This window comes from Aethalodelphis obliquidens, unplaced genomic scaffold (genome assembly GCF_003676395.1).
Source record: "Aethalodelphis obliquidens isolate GAN/ISIS:26980383/991018 unplaced genomic scaffold, ASM367639v1 scaffold12, whole genome shotgun sequence".
In the NCBI taxonomy this organism is placed as follows: Eukaryota; Metazoa; Chordata; class Mammalia; order Artiodactyla; family Delphinidae; genus Aethalodelphis; species Aethalodelphis obliquidens.
In genome coordinates this window covers 18,810,490-18,824,007 of record NW_020837956.1, presented here as the reverse complement: position 1 = coordinate 18,824,007, position 13,518 = coordinate 18,810,490, and the positions used below count along the sequence as shown (strand labels likewise).

The 13,518-nt window shown below is 39.6% G+C and overlaps 1 long non-coding RNA gene across 2 annotated transcripts in view; it reads left to right on the top strand.

The window, feature by feature from the left end:
* Positions 1 to 12,460, top strand: part of LOC113624136 (uncharacterized) — a 13,202-nt gene extending 742 nt beyond the window's left edge. For both annotated transcript variants that reach the window (XR_003434236.1, XR_003434235.1), the window contains exons 2-3: positions 11,042 to 11,109; positions 12,143 to 12,460. This is a non-coding gene — a long non-coding RNA (uncharacterized LOC113624136). The remainder of the gene's footprint in view (positions 1 to 11,041; positions 11,110 to 12,142) is intronic.
* Positions 12,461 to 13,518: the final 1,058 nt, after the last annotated feature.

The following is a 13,518-nucleotide window of genomic DNA, read 5'->3' as shown; positions in this document are numbered from 1 at the left end:
TGTGTGTGTGTGTGTGTGTGTGTGTGTGTGTGTGTGTGTGTGTGTGTTAGTATACAGTATTGGTTTTTTTCTTTCTGACATACTTCACTCTGTATGACGGTCTCTAGGTCCATCCACCTCACTACAAATAACTCAATTTTGTTTCTTTTTATGGCGAGTAATATTCAATTGTATATATGTGCCACATCTTCTTTATCCATCCGTTAATGAACACTTAGGTTGCTTCCATGTCCTGGCTATTGTAAATAGAGCAGCAATGAACACTGTGGTGCATGATTCTTTTTGAATTATGGTTTTCTCAGGGTATATGCCCAGAAGTGGGATTGCTGGGTCATATGGTAGTTCTAGTTTTACTGTTTTTAGGAACCTCCATACTGTTCTCCATAGTACCTGTATCAGTTTACATTCCCACCACCAGTGCAAGAGGGTTCCCTTTTCTCCACACCCTCTCCAGCATTTGTTGTTTGTAGATTTTCTGATGAAGCCAATTCTGACTGGTGTGAGGTGATATCTCATTGTAGTTTTCATTTGCATTTCTCTACTGATTAGTGATGTTGAGCAGCTTTTCACGCACTTCTTGGCAATCTGTATGTCTTCTTTGGAGAAATGTCTATTTAGGTCTTCTGCCCATTTTTGGATTGGGTTGTTTGTTTTTTTAATATTGAGCTGCATGAGCTGTTTATATATTTTGGAGATTAATACTTTGTCCGTTGATTCGTTTGCAAATATTTTCTCCCATTCTGACAGTTGTCTTTTCATCTTCTTTATGGCTTCCTTTGCTGTGCAAAAGCGTTGAAGTTTCATTAGGTCGCATTTGTTTATTTTTGTTTTTATTTCCATTACCCGAAGAGGTGGATCAAAAAAGATCTTGCTGTGATTTATGTCAAAGAGTGCTCTTCCTATGTTCTCCTCTAAGAGTTTTATAGTGTCCAGTCTTACATTTAGGTCTCTAATCCATTTTGAGTTTATTTTTGTGTATGGTGTTAGGGAGTGTTCTAATTTCACTCTTTTACACATAGCTGTCCAGTTTTCCCAGCACCACTTATTGAAGAGACTGTTTTTTCTCCATTGTAAATTCTTGCCTCCTTTGTCATAGATTAGTTGACCATAGGTGCGTGGGTTTATCTCTGGGCTTTCTATCTTGTTCCATTGATCTATGTTTCTGTTTTTCTGCCAGTACCATATTGTCTCGATTACTGTAGCTTCGTAGTATAGTCTGAAGTCAGGGAGTCTGATTCCTCCAGCTTCGTTTTTTTCCCTCAAGACTGTCTTGGCTATTCGGGGTCTTTTGTGTCTCCATACAAATTTTAAGATTTTTTGTTCTAGTTCTGTAAAAAATGCCATTGGTATTTTGATAGGGATTGCATTGAATCTGTAGATTGCTTTGGGTAGTATAGTCATCTTCACAACATTGATTCTTCCAATCCAAGAACATGGTATATCTCTCCATCTGTTGGTATTATATTTAATTACTTTCATCAGTATTTTATGGTTTTCTGCATACAGGTCTTTTGTCTCCCTAGGTAGGTTTATTCCTAGGTATTCTATTCTTTTTGTTGCAATGGTAAATGGGAGTGTTTCCTTAATTTCTCTTTCAGATACTTCATCATTAGTGTAAAGGAATGCAAGAGATTTCTGTGCATTAATTTTGTATCCTGCAACTTTACCAAATTCATTGATTAGCTCTAGTAGTTTTCTGGTGGCATCTTTAGGATTCTCTAGGCATAGTATTATGTCATCTGCAAACAATGACAGTTTTACTTCTTCTTTTCCAATTTGTATTCCTTTTATATCTTTTTCTTCTCTTATTGCCGTGGCTACGACTTCCAAGACTATGTTGAATAATAGCAGTGAGAGTGGACATCCTTGTCTTGTTCCTGATCTTAGAGGAAATGCTTTCAGTTTTTCACCATTGAGAATGATGTTGCCTGTGGGTTTGTCGTATATGGTCTTTATTACGTTGAGGTAGGTTCCTCTCTGCCCACTTTCTGGAGAGTTTTTATCATAAATGGGTGTTGAATTTTGTCAAAAGCTTCTTCTGCATCTATTGAGATGATCATATGGGTTTTCTCCTTCAATTCGTTAATATGGTGTATCACATTGATTGAGCTGCGTATATTGAAGAATCCTTGCATCCCTGGGATAAATCCCACTTGATCATAGTGTATGATCTTTTTAATGTGTTGTTGGATTCTGTTTGCTAGTATTTTGTTGAGGATTTTTGCATCCATATTCATCAGTGATATTGGTCTGTAATTTTCTTTTTTTATAGTATCTTTGTCTGGTTTTGGTGTCAGGGTGATGATGGCCTCATAGAATGAATTTGGGAGTATTCCTTCCTCCCCAATTTTTTGTAAAAGTTTGAGAAGGATGGGTGTTAGCTCTTCTCTAAATGTATGATAGAATTTACCTGGGAAGCCATCTGGCCCTGGACTTTTGTTTGTTGGAAGATTTTTAATCACAGTTTCAATTTCATTACTTGTGATTGGTCTGTTCATATTTTCCTATTTCTTCTTGATTCAGTCTTGGAAGGTTATACCTTTCTAAGAATTTCTCCTTTGTTTTTTTTTTGTTTGTTTTTTTTTTTTTGCAGTACGCGGGCCTCTCACTGTTGTGGTCTCATGTTGCGGAGCACAGACTCCAGATGTACAGGCTCAGCGGCCATGGCTCACAGGCCCAGCTACTCTGTGGCATGTGGGATCTTCCCGGACCGGGGCACAAACCCATGTCCCCTGCATCAGCAGGTGGACTCTCAACAACTGCGCCACCAGGGAGGCCCAGAATTTCTCCATTCCTCTCAAGTTTTCCATTTTATTGGCATAGAATTGCTTGTAGTAGTCTCTTAGGATGCTTTATATTTCTGTGGTGTCTGCTGTAACTTCTTTTTCATTTCTAATTTTATTGATTTGAGTCCTCTCCCTCTTTTTCTTGATAAGCCTGGCAAATTGTTTATCAATTTTGTTTATCTTCTCAAAGAACCAGCTTTTAGTTTTATTGATCTTTGCTATTGTTTTCTTTGTTTCTATATCATTTATTTCTGCTCTGATCTTCATGATTTCTTTCCTTCTGCAAACTTTGGTTTTTGTTTGTTCTTCTTTCTCTAGTTCCTTTAGGTGTAAGGTTAGATTATTTATTTGAGATGTTTCTTGTTTCTTGAGATAGGCTTGTACAGCTATAAACTTCCCTTTAGAAGTGCTTTTGCTGCATCCCATAGGTTTTGGATTGTCATGCTTTCATTGTCATTTGTCTCTAGGTATTTTTTGATTTCCTCTTTGATTTCTGTAGTGATCTCTTGATTATTTAGTAACGTATTGTTTAGCCTCCATGTGTTTGTGTTTTTTACGTTTTTTCCCCTGTAATTCATTTCTAATCTCATAGCATTGTGGTCAGAAAAGATGCTTGATGAGATTTCATTTTTCTTAAATTTACTGAGGCTATTTTGTGACCGAAGATGCGATCAATCCTAGAGAATGTTCTGTGCGCAGTTAGAAGAAAGTGTAATCTGCTGTTTTTGGATAGAATGTCCTATAAATATCAATTAAATCTATCTGGTCTATTGTGTCATTTAAAGCTTGTGTTTCCTTATTTATTTTCATTTTGGATGCTCTGTCCATTGGTGTAAGTGAGGTGTTAAAGTCCCCCACTATTATTGTGTTACTGTCGATTTCCTCTTTTACAGCTGTTAGCAGTTGCCTTATGCATTGAGGTGCTCCTATGTTGGGTGCATCTATATTTATAATTGTTATATCTTCCCCCTGGATTGATCCCTTGATCATTATGTAGTGTCCTTCCTTGTCTCTTGTAACATTCTTTATTTTAAAGTCTATTTTATCTGATATGAGTATTGCTACTCCAGCTTTCTTTTGATTTGCATTTGCATGGAATATCTTTTTCCATCCCCTCACTTTCAGTCTATATGTGTTCCTAGGTCTGAAGTGGGTCTTTTGTAGACAGATTATATATGGGTCTTGTTTTTGTATCCATTCAGCAAGCCTGTGTCTTTTGGTTGGAGCACTATTCCATTCACGTTTAAGGTAATTATCAATATGTATGTTCCTATGACCATTTTCTTAATTGTTTTGGGTTTGTTTTTGTAGGTCCATTTCTTCTCTTGTGTTTCCCACTTAGAGAAGTTCCTTTAGCATTTGTTGTAGAGCAGGTTTGGTGGTGGTGAATTCTCTTAGTTTTTGCTTGCCTGTAAAGCTTTTGATTTCTCCATCGAATCTGAATGAGATGCTTGCCCGGTAGAGTAATCTTGGTTGTAGGTTCTTCTCTTTCATCACTTTAAGTGTATCATGCCACTCCCTCTGGCTTGTAGAGTTTCTGCTGAGAAATCAGCTTTTAACCTTATGGGAGTTCCCTTCTATGTTGTTTGTCGTTTTTCCCTTGCTACTTTCAATAATTTTTCTTTGTCTTTAATTTTTGCCAATTTGATTACTATGTGTCTCAGAGTGTTTCTCCTCGGGTTTATCCTGTATGGTACTCGCTGTGCTTCCTGTACTCGGGTGCCTATTTCCCTTCCCATGTTAGAGAAGTTTTTGACTATAATCTCTTCAAATATTTTCTCAGGTCCTTTCACTCTCTCTTCTCCTTGTGGCTCCCCTATAAAGCTAATGTTGTTGCATTTAATGTTGTCCCAGAATTCTCTTAGGCTGTCTTCATTTCTTTTCATTCTTTTTTCTTTATTCTGTTCTGCAGCAGTGAATTCCACCATTCTGTCTTCCAGGTCACTTATCCATTCTTCTACCTCAGTTATTCTGCTATTAATTCCTTCTAGTGTAGTTTTCATTTCAGGTATTTTATTGTTCATCTCTGTTTGTTTGTTTTTTAATTCTTCTAGGTCTTTGTTAAACATTTCTTGCATCTTCTCCATCTTTGCTTCTATTGTTTTTCCGAGGTCTTGTATCATCTTCACTATCATTATTCTGAATTCTTTTCTGGAAGGTTGCCTATCTCTACTTCATTTAGTTGTTTTTCTGGGGTTTTAGCTTGTTCCTTCATCTGGTATATAGCCCTCTGCATTTTCATCTTGTCTATATTTCCGTGAATGTTGTTTTTGTTCCACAGGCTGCAGGTTTGTAGTTCTTCTTGCTTCTTCTGTCTGTCCTCTGGTGGATGAGGCTATCTAAGAGGCTTGTACAGGTTTCCTGATGGGTGGGACTGGTGGTGGGTAGAGCTGACTGTTGCTCTGATGGGCAGAGCTCAGGAAAACTTTAATCCGCTTGACTGCTGATGGGTTGGGCTGGGTTCCCTCCCTGTTGGTTGTTTGGCCTGAGGTAACCCAACACTGGAGCCTACCTGGGCTCTTTGGGGGGGCTAATGGCAGACTCTGGGAGGGCTCATGCCAAGGAGTACTTCCCAGAACTTCTGCTGCCAGTGCCCTTGTCCCCACGGTGAGCCACAGCCACCCCCTGCCTCTACAGGAGACCCTCCAACAATAGCAGGTAGGTCTGGTTCAGTCTCCCCTGGGTTCACTGCTCTTTCCCCTGGGTCCCGATGCGCACACTACTTTGTGTGTGCCCTCCAGGAGCGGAGTCTCCGTTTCCCCCAGTCCTGTCAAAGTCCTGCAGTCAAATCTCACTAGCCTTCAAAGTCTGATTCTCTAGGAATTCCTTCTCCTGTTGCCAGACCCCCAGGTTGGGAAGCCTGACGTGGGGCTCAGAACCTTCACTCTAATGGGTTGATTTCTGTGGTATAAGTGTTCTCCAGTCTGTGAGTCACCCACCCAGCAGTTATGGGATTTGTTTTTGCTGTGTTGCACCCCTCCTACCATCTCATTGTGGCTTCCCCTTTGTCTTTGGATGTGGGGTATATTTTTGGGGAGTTCCAGTGTCTTCCTGTTGATGATTGTCCAGCAGCTAGTTGTGATTCTGGTGTTCTCACAAGAGGGAGTGAAATCACATCCTTCTACTCCACCATCTTGGTTCAACCTCTCAGGAAGAATTATCTTTTCATCTTGTTTATGGTTTCCTTTGCTGTGCAAAAGCTTTTAAGTCTCATTAGGTCCCATTTGTTTATTTTTTGCTCTTATTTCCATTTCTCTAGGAGGTGGGTCAAAAAGGATCTTGCTGTGATTTATGTCATAGACTGTTCTGCCTATGTTTTCCTCTAAGAGTTTTATAGTTTCTGGCCTTACATTTAGGTCTTTAATCCATTTTGAGTTTATTTTTGTGTATGGTTTTAGGGAGTGTTCTAATTTCATTCTTTTACATGTGAGCTGGGTATTATCTGAATCCCAGTTTATAGCATTGGGCATGCATGACACCAAGCTGTAACTGAGTAGAAATGGTTCTAAAACATAAGCAAGTTTGATGATGGGTGGCTCAGTCTTCTATGGCACCTACTCCAGCTGTATTGCTGCTACAATTGGAATTACATCTGATTAACTTTCCAAAAATGTACAGTCATCCTCCAAGATACATCTGCCTTATGGCCAGACCAACAGGAAAATTAAGTAAGGATATGGAAGGAATCATCATTTCTGCATCTTTCCAGCCTTTAATGGTAGTACCAACAACTGCAGTTCACCCAGGGATTAGTAGGGAGAGGAAGCCCTAGCATCTTCTGCTTGGATCTCCCTACTTTAATAACCCTCAGCCCATAAGTGAAGGAATGAACTTGGTGATTCTGCCACTTACCAGTGTGTCTATTCCAATCATGCATTTGGGAACTTAGGAAATAACCTGAGGTAAATTCAGACTTTCTAGACTCACTGTAAGGTCAAGTTAGACTCAAACTCTGCTTATCACCCAACCTCCACAGGCCCCCACTCTGGCAGACTACGGATGCATTTCAGGTCCCCAGGGATTAACATTCATTCCAAATTATTGTCTACAATTCCTAAAGATATTGTTATTTTTCTTTCCTCAATTCACTATCATCATGCTATATGGATGCAGGTCCTTTGGGGGATATCTTGGAGGAATATTTACACTCTGTAACTCTGGTCCTGTCACGGGCTCCTTCCTCAAGGAGACTCAGTCCCTTCTTCATTCAAGAGGCTACAAGTCACTGAACTGGCTTGAGTCTGGGATCAGGGTGAGAGCACACAGTTCTACAAGATCTGTGTCCAGGTCTCAAATGTTTCTGATTATATTTATTACTTTCGTTGAATGCCCATCTATCAGTCCTAAGGACACAGATCAAATTGTCACAATGGGTCACAATATTCACATTGCTGTCCCATCCCTACTGACGATTTCAGGACCTGGGCCCATGTTGTCTCAGGCAGTTAAGTGCTGGCACTTGGTCTCAGCCACTCTGGGGGTGTATTGTAAAGTGGCATCTATCACTTTCATGCCCAGGTAGCAAGAGACAGACAGTACAGAGCTTTACAAAATTATGGTGTTTCCCTCATCAATGCGTTTCTAAATGCTTTGGGTCTTCCTCGAGACACAGTGGAATATAGGAGGTTCACACCTGAAAAATGTATTCCAGCTTTCTTCTCCCTAAGCTTTAGGATTTCTTCCTTTCTGTTTCACCAAAGTTACAGCACCTCAGATTCATTGAATTAGGCCACTGTTGAGTCCAGGTTTCAGTCAACTAAACAAGCAAGCTGATAGCAATCACTCCAGCTGCTCACGATAACACAGAGTTTTCAAAATCTCTGGCAATTCTATCTATATCAATAGATGCAGTTTGATCCAATATGAATGCCATCATCCTTGGTAGCAAATATTGTGTCCATCAGGATTTATTCAGAAAAAAATGGAAATCACCTTAGGTATTTTCAGCTCAAAGGTATTTAATGCAGGAGATATTGCTTAAAAGTGTTAAAAAGGACTAGAGAACCAAAGTGGGGAGAGTTGGGGAGAGGTTCTGTCACCCAGAGATCAGGCACTACAAAAGTCACTACCATCTGTATTAGTCTGCTCCGGCTGCCATAATAAGGCTAGAAAGCTACTGTAATCATCAAGGGGAGTGATCTCGGCAGCTGTGATTGGGGTGATAGCTGTGGCAGTGGTTAGAACATGGATTTGTTGATGAATTGGATGTGGAGTTTATAAGAGAGAAAAGTTCTGGATAGCTCCAAGATGGCTCAGTGGCAATTTTTACAACAAAAGCCAGAGTGCCCTTGATCCACAGACCTCTTCTCTGACCCCTCTACACTCACGCCCATAGTGATCACACCCAATCTCATGGATTTAAATGCCATGTATTTCTGTATATACCTCCAGCCCTGATATCCAACTCATATACAGTATCTTCAGACGTGTGCATCCAACTGTCTTCCCAATAATTTCACTTGAATAACTACTAGATATATCAAAGTTATTCTACCCTAAACTGGACTCAATTCCTCTTCTACCTTTTTAAAAATGTTTCTCCTCAGATAGTCCCCCATCACAGTTTCAATCAGTTGCTCAGGTCAAAAAAACCATAAACCTTAGCATTATCCTTAACTTCTCTATTTGTCTCACACATTACATCCAATCCATCAGCCATGATATTGGCTCTACCTTTAAAATATAATGTAAATCCAAGCACTCCTCACTCTCTCCATCACTACCACTCTGGTTCTTGCCACCACCCTATCTCCCCTAGACAACTGCCCTAACCCCTGGTTGGTTTGCTTTGTTTAATATTTGAGTCCTTATTGTCTATTCTCCAAAAAGCAATCAGAGTCATTCTTTTAACACTTAAGTTTGCTCATGTCTGGCACCTGTCCACTTGAGCGCCTTAATGGATAGAACATACTGTGTTCTCCATTGCTCACCATTCACCTGAGGCTAAGTCAAGGAACCATAAAATTCTTCCAAACACTCCCAAACCATCAAAAAGTAAGCCTAGGCATCAGGAGGTTTGCCAAATCTCCCTGTATTTGATTCTCAGCCTTTAAAATAAAATGATACTTCTTAGTCTTTCATCCTCACATTAGCCTTTTGAGCTCCACACCTCTCTTGCACCATCTTCTCAACATATCCCCTAAGTGAATGGGTCATAATCCTTCTCACTTTTTATTATCCTCCAGGTAGTAACAGAAAGAATACAGGTTTGGTGGTTAGCCAGTCTTTCAAATCTCACATCTTTCATCAATATTATGGACATAATACCTACTTACCAGGGTTTTATGACATTAAATAGGATAAAATATACAAAATGCCTGGCTATAGTCAGTTCTCAATAAAGGTTTCCTTTCCCACTCCCTTCCCCCAATATCTACTTACTCTCCCTTTCTTCTTTTTTTATCCTGCTTTCTTCTTGAATTGACTCAACTTTGTATACACTCAGCCAGAGGAGATCTGCCAAGATAAAAAGGAAATTGAAAAAAAAAAAAAAAAAGGAAATTGAAGCAGATGGCCAAGTTGCTTTGACATTCTCAAACCTACTCTTAATGATGGGAAGTAAGACTCCCAGGTTAAAGCAGCAAATGGTGCCATTTGAGACTCACTTCATTCTTTGGCTTCACTTGATTTGAGGAGACCAGGTTTTACTCCCCAACCTGTTCAACCTGAATTACTGTAAAAATGACCAGTTTCTTCTGTTGCCAAAAGTAGTAAGATCTCAGAAATATGGTGGCTCAGAGAGGGAAAGTCAATGTGGAGTTGATTTCATTTGATAGGATACTTAAATCTCAATGCCTGCCAAGAAACTCTATTTTGTTGAAATATGAATGTATTTGGCTCACACCATATTTTTATTTATATAATATAGCTTAGTATAGTGAAAAAGAGAAAAAGCTATTATAGGCACACCCTCTCAAATAAACCTATTCTTAAAATGTTTCCCCCGTTTTATGACAGGAAATGGGGGAGCAGTATATATACTGCTGGAGGGCCCTGAAAACATTAGGTTCCTGAAGATCTTTATATGTGGAAAAACTACGATTGTAAATACAAACAGCAAACTGCAGGCAGATAAGGTGATTTGTGGCTCAGTTTAGCAGAGCAGAACCCTGATTACACCTGCAAAATGTTATCAGGGGACTGAAACAGATTAAACAGACCATCTACCACTTAGTAGCAGTTTTCTTTGTTTATAATCTATTCCTACATGTTACTTATCCCTGATTTAATAATGTAATAAATTATTGTTTGGAGTTTTCAAAAGCATCATTTTCTGTTCCATTTATAAAGAAACAGTTGTTCGGGCTCAGGTGTGGGCCCTGGAAAACCCTGTTACATGGAGCTGAAGCTACTAACCCATAACCCAGTGTTTCCAAAGCCTGGCACAATCTCTTACCTGAAAGCACAGCTCAGGAAGGAGCTGAATCTCCAAAAAGTGTGAGCGACTGCCCCACTTCCTGGGCACATCCACTGGAATAAATCTGTGGTGTAAAAAAATGACACAGCTCTTATCAAAACAGATGACCTGGAGAGCTGTATTCAGCAACAACCCAAGCAACTCATATAAGTGGGTCCAACTAAGACAGCAGAAATCACTGAGCAAACTTGAGTGGCTCATTCATTGAGCTCAGGTGGGATCTTAACTACAGTCTTTGGACTAAGTATGCTCTAACACACAGCTTATTTGCCATGTTTAATGAAAAACATAATTAAAAAAACCAGGGCAGACAGCAGCTACCACAGATACTAACAGGAACAAGTCTTCATTCATAGGAAACCTGGCTTCATTTTCCTTCATTTAGAGGTTGAGCTGGAGCAATGGTAAATCCCACATTTCCTATACTACTGCAATAGTATCTATATTCTTTGCACATGCAGTGAAAAATTCTGCAAAAGCACCATCATGTTTCCACACAAATCTATGACACAACTTACTACAAGGTCCGTGCAAGTAATAATAATTTTAAAAAAGCAAAACATGTCAGGTATCTTGCTGGAGATCAATAGGCAGTAGTGGGGACCATGACAAACTGCACAGCATATTGGACAGTGTGTACTTAGAATAAAGGGGGCAGCTGCCAATCAGCTCCCACTTATTGTTGTCATGTGGAAATTCAGGTTTAAAGGGTAAATGAAAATCTGGATTTTTGTGATTTTCCATTTATTGTAAACACTATTTAGTTTAAACAAACAAAATATTCCTGAGGCTCCATAATTTGCAACCTCTGATTCAGCCAATCACTCTGACTTTGCAGAGACCCCTGATGTTGGGGAGCAGTTGAGGTCCCAGACCCGTAACTGATGGTGACCACAGGAAGACAAGGTATGAAAGGAAGATTACGGGTTCAGTTTGGGGCCACCGAGTTTGGGAGAGGAAATTAGGGACCTGAGGGCATTTTCCTGGGAGCCCACCAAGACTTAGGAAGCAGGAGGAGGAGGAATGGAGACTGAGAATTAACCACTCAAGAAGTGGAAAGAAAACCAAGGCAGGGGACAAACATCAAGAGAGAAGAGGGGGTTAAGGAGGGAATGGTCAGGTGAGAGAAATCATACATGGGGTAGAATCCCTTATTTGGTATCTTACTCAGTTTGAGCTTCTGTAACAAAAATGTCATAGTCTTGCTGGCTTAAACAACAGAAATGTATTTCTCACAGTTCTGGAGACTAGGAAGTCCAAGATTAAAGTGCCAACCAATTCAGTTCCTGGTGAGAACACTCCTCCTGATTATGTCTTCATACGGCAGAGAGAGAGAGAGGAAGCAAGTTCTCTCACGTCTCTTCTTATAAGGGCACTAATTCCATCATGAGGGCTCCATCCTCACGATATATTTACCTCCCAAAGGTCCCACCTCCTAATATTATCACAATGGGGATTAGGGCTTCAACATATGAATTTTGGAAGGACACAAACATGCAGTCCATAGTACTTGAAAAGGATAGTTAAATGTCTGCTGTTTTGGGCCAGTAAGAGGTCCTTAGTGGTGACCTTAGTGAATGTGGTGAACAGACTGAAAGATGGACCCACTGACCCCACCTGCTGGTATTCACACCCCATGTGGTCCCTCTCACATTGTGCCAGGTTGGTCTGTGCGTCAGATGGAAGGATGAATTTCTGAGTGGATAAATGTATGTGTGGACTGACTGACAGAAAGGAACTCCGGAAATTTTGTCTATCCTTGGAGCACCCCCATAAGTAGAATGTATCCCTTAGGATTATCTTACTTCATTTTTGCATATCTGTGGGGAACACATGAGACAATGGCATTAAAGATAATTTTCAGTCCTGACAGCTAGTTGTTACTCATTGGGAATCAGGTGAAGGTCATCCTGATAATAAGCATCTAGTATCTCTGCAGTTCCAGTTCTTGGTTTCAGAGGCCCCCATGGCTGTGTTTTCCACTTCAAACCTGTCAAAATGAGAAAAAGTCCCACAAATCGACTGCTGCAGAAGAGGCAAGAATCTGTCAGCATTCAGAGAAGCCTTTCCTAGTCATCACAATTCGTTTTCATAGCTACTGTGTGAGATCAGTTAGGCAAGTGTTAATCCCATTACACAACAAAGCTTTGACTAAATTCCATTCTGCCAAAAATACAGTAAGTCCTCTACATATGAACCTTCAAGTTGCCAGCTTTCAAAGATGCGAACATGCCCTTGTATGCTAGCTGTTGTACTGTACCACTGTACTTTTCAAGGTACTGTAAGATTAAAAATGTTTTATTTTTTGTTTGTTTTTTATGCATTATTTGTGAAAAGTATTATAAATATATTACAGTACAGTACTATATAGCCGATTGTGTTAGTTGGGTACCTAGGCTAACTTTGTTGGACTTAAGAACAAATTGGACTTAGAACGTGCTCTCCAAATGGAACTCGTCCATATGCATGGGACTTACTGTAGGTATATTCATTATGTTAGTAGCCTTTCACTTTTTTCAGGGACACAGTCACATGTGCTTATGGTGTTATTCTTATTTGAGCAGAGTTCCGCTTCTCCCTGCTTTAAAGTTGGGGGAAAAGCAGGAGGTACATGGAAGGTCTCAGACAAAAAGGGAGGGAATGAAAATCTGCACTAATGTACACGAGCCTACAGTTTATAGAATGTCTACCGTGCCAGACACTTGATGTGTATGTCACTTTGACCCTCATAACAACCCTGCAGGGCAAATATTGTGATCCTTGCTTTACAAACATGAAAATTTAACCACATTGCTCAAGGTTACATAGTTTAAAAACAGCCCAGTTAGGATTTGAACCTGGGTGGTCTTTCTCCAAAGGTTTACCATTTGCCACTACATGAAGCTACTGTATTTCCAGTTCATGGGTATAAATAGAACCCCCTCCCTGTACTTTTATTACTTTGCAATATCTTCACCAAGTCTTTGAAATTTAGTCTTTTCAAAAACTGTCTCACACAATATAGCTTTCTCATTTACTTTTTATGATTCACGATTTTTAACAGAGAGAAAACCATAGAGAATAACGCACAAGATTAATCTATGTACCCAATGACAACTTTTAACAAATTCTAACAATTTGCCATTTTTCCTCCCAATCTGTTTAAGAAAATAAAACATTAATAATACAGTTGAAGTCTCTAATATAACTCTTCCTAATCTCATTTTCCTCCTTCCATTCCCAGAGGCAATAATTATTCTGAAATTGGTTTGTATCATTCCTGTGTTTTTATACTTTCACTCTATATGTATATTCATAAACAACATTTGTTATTTT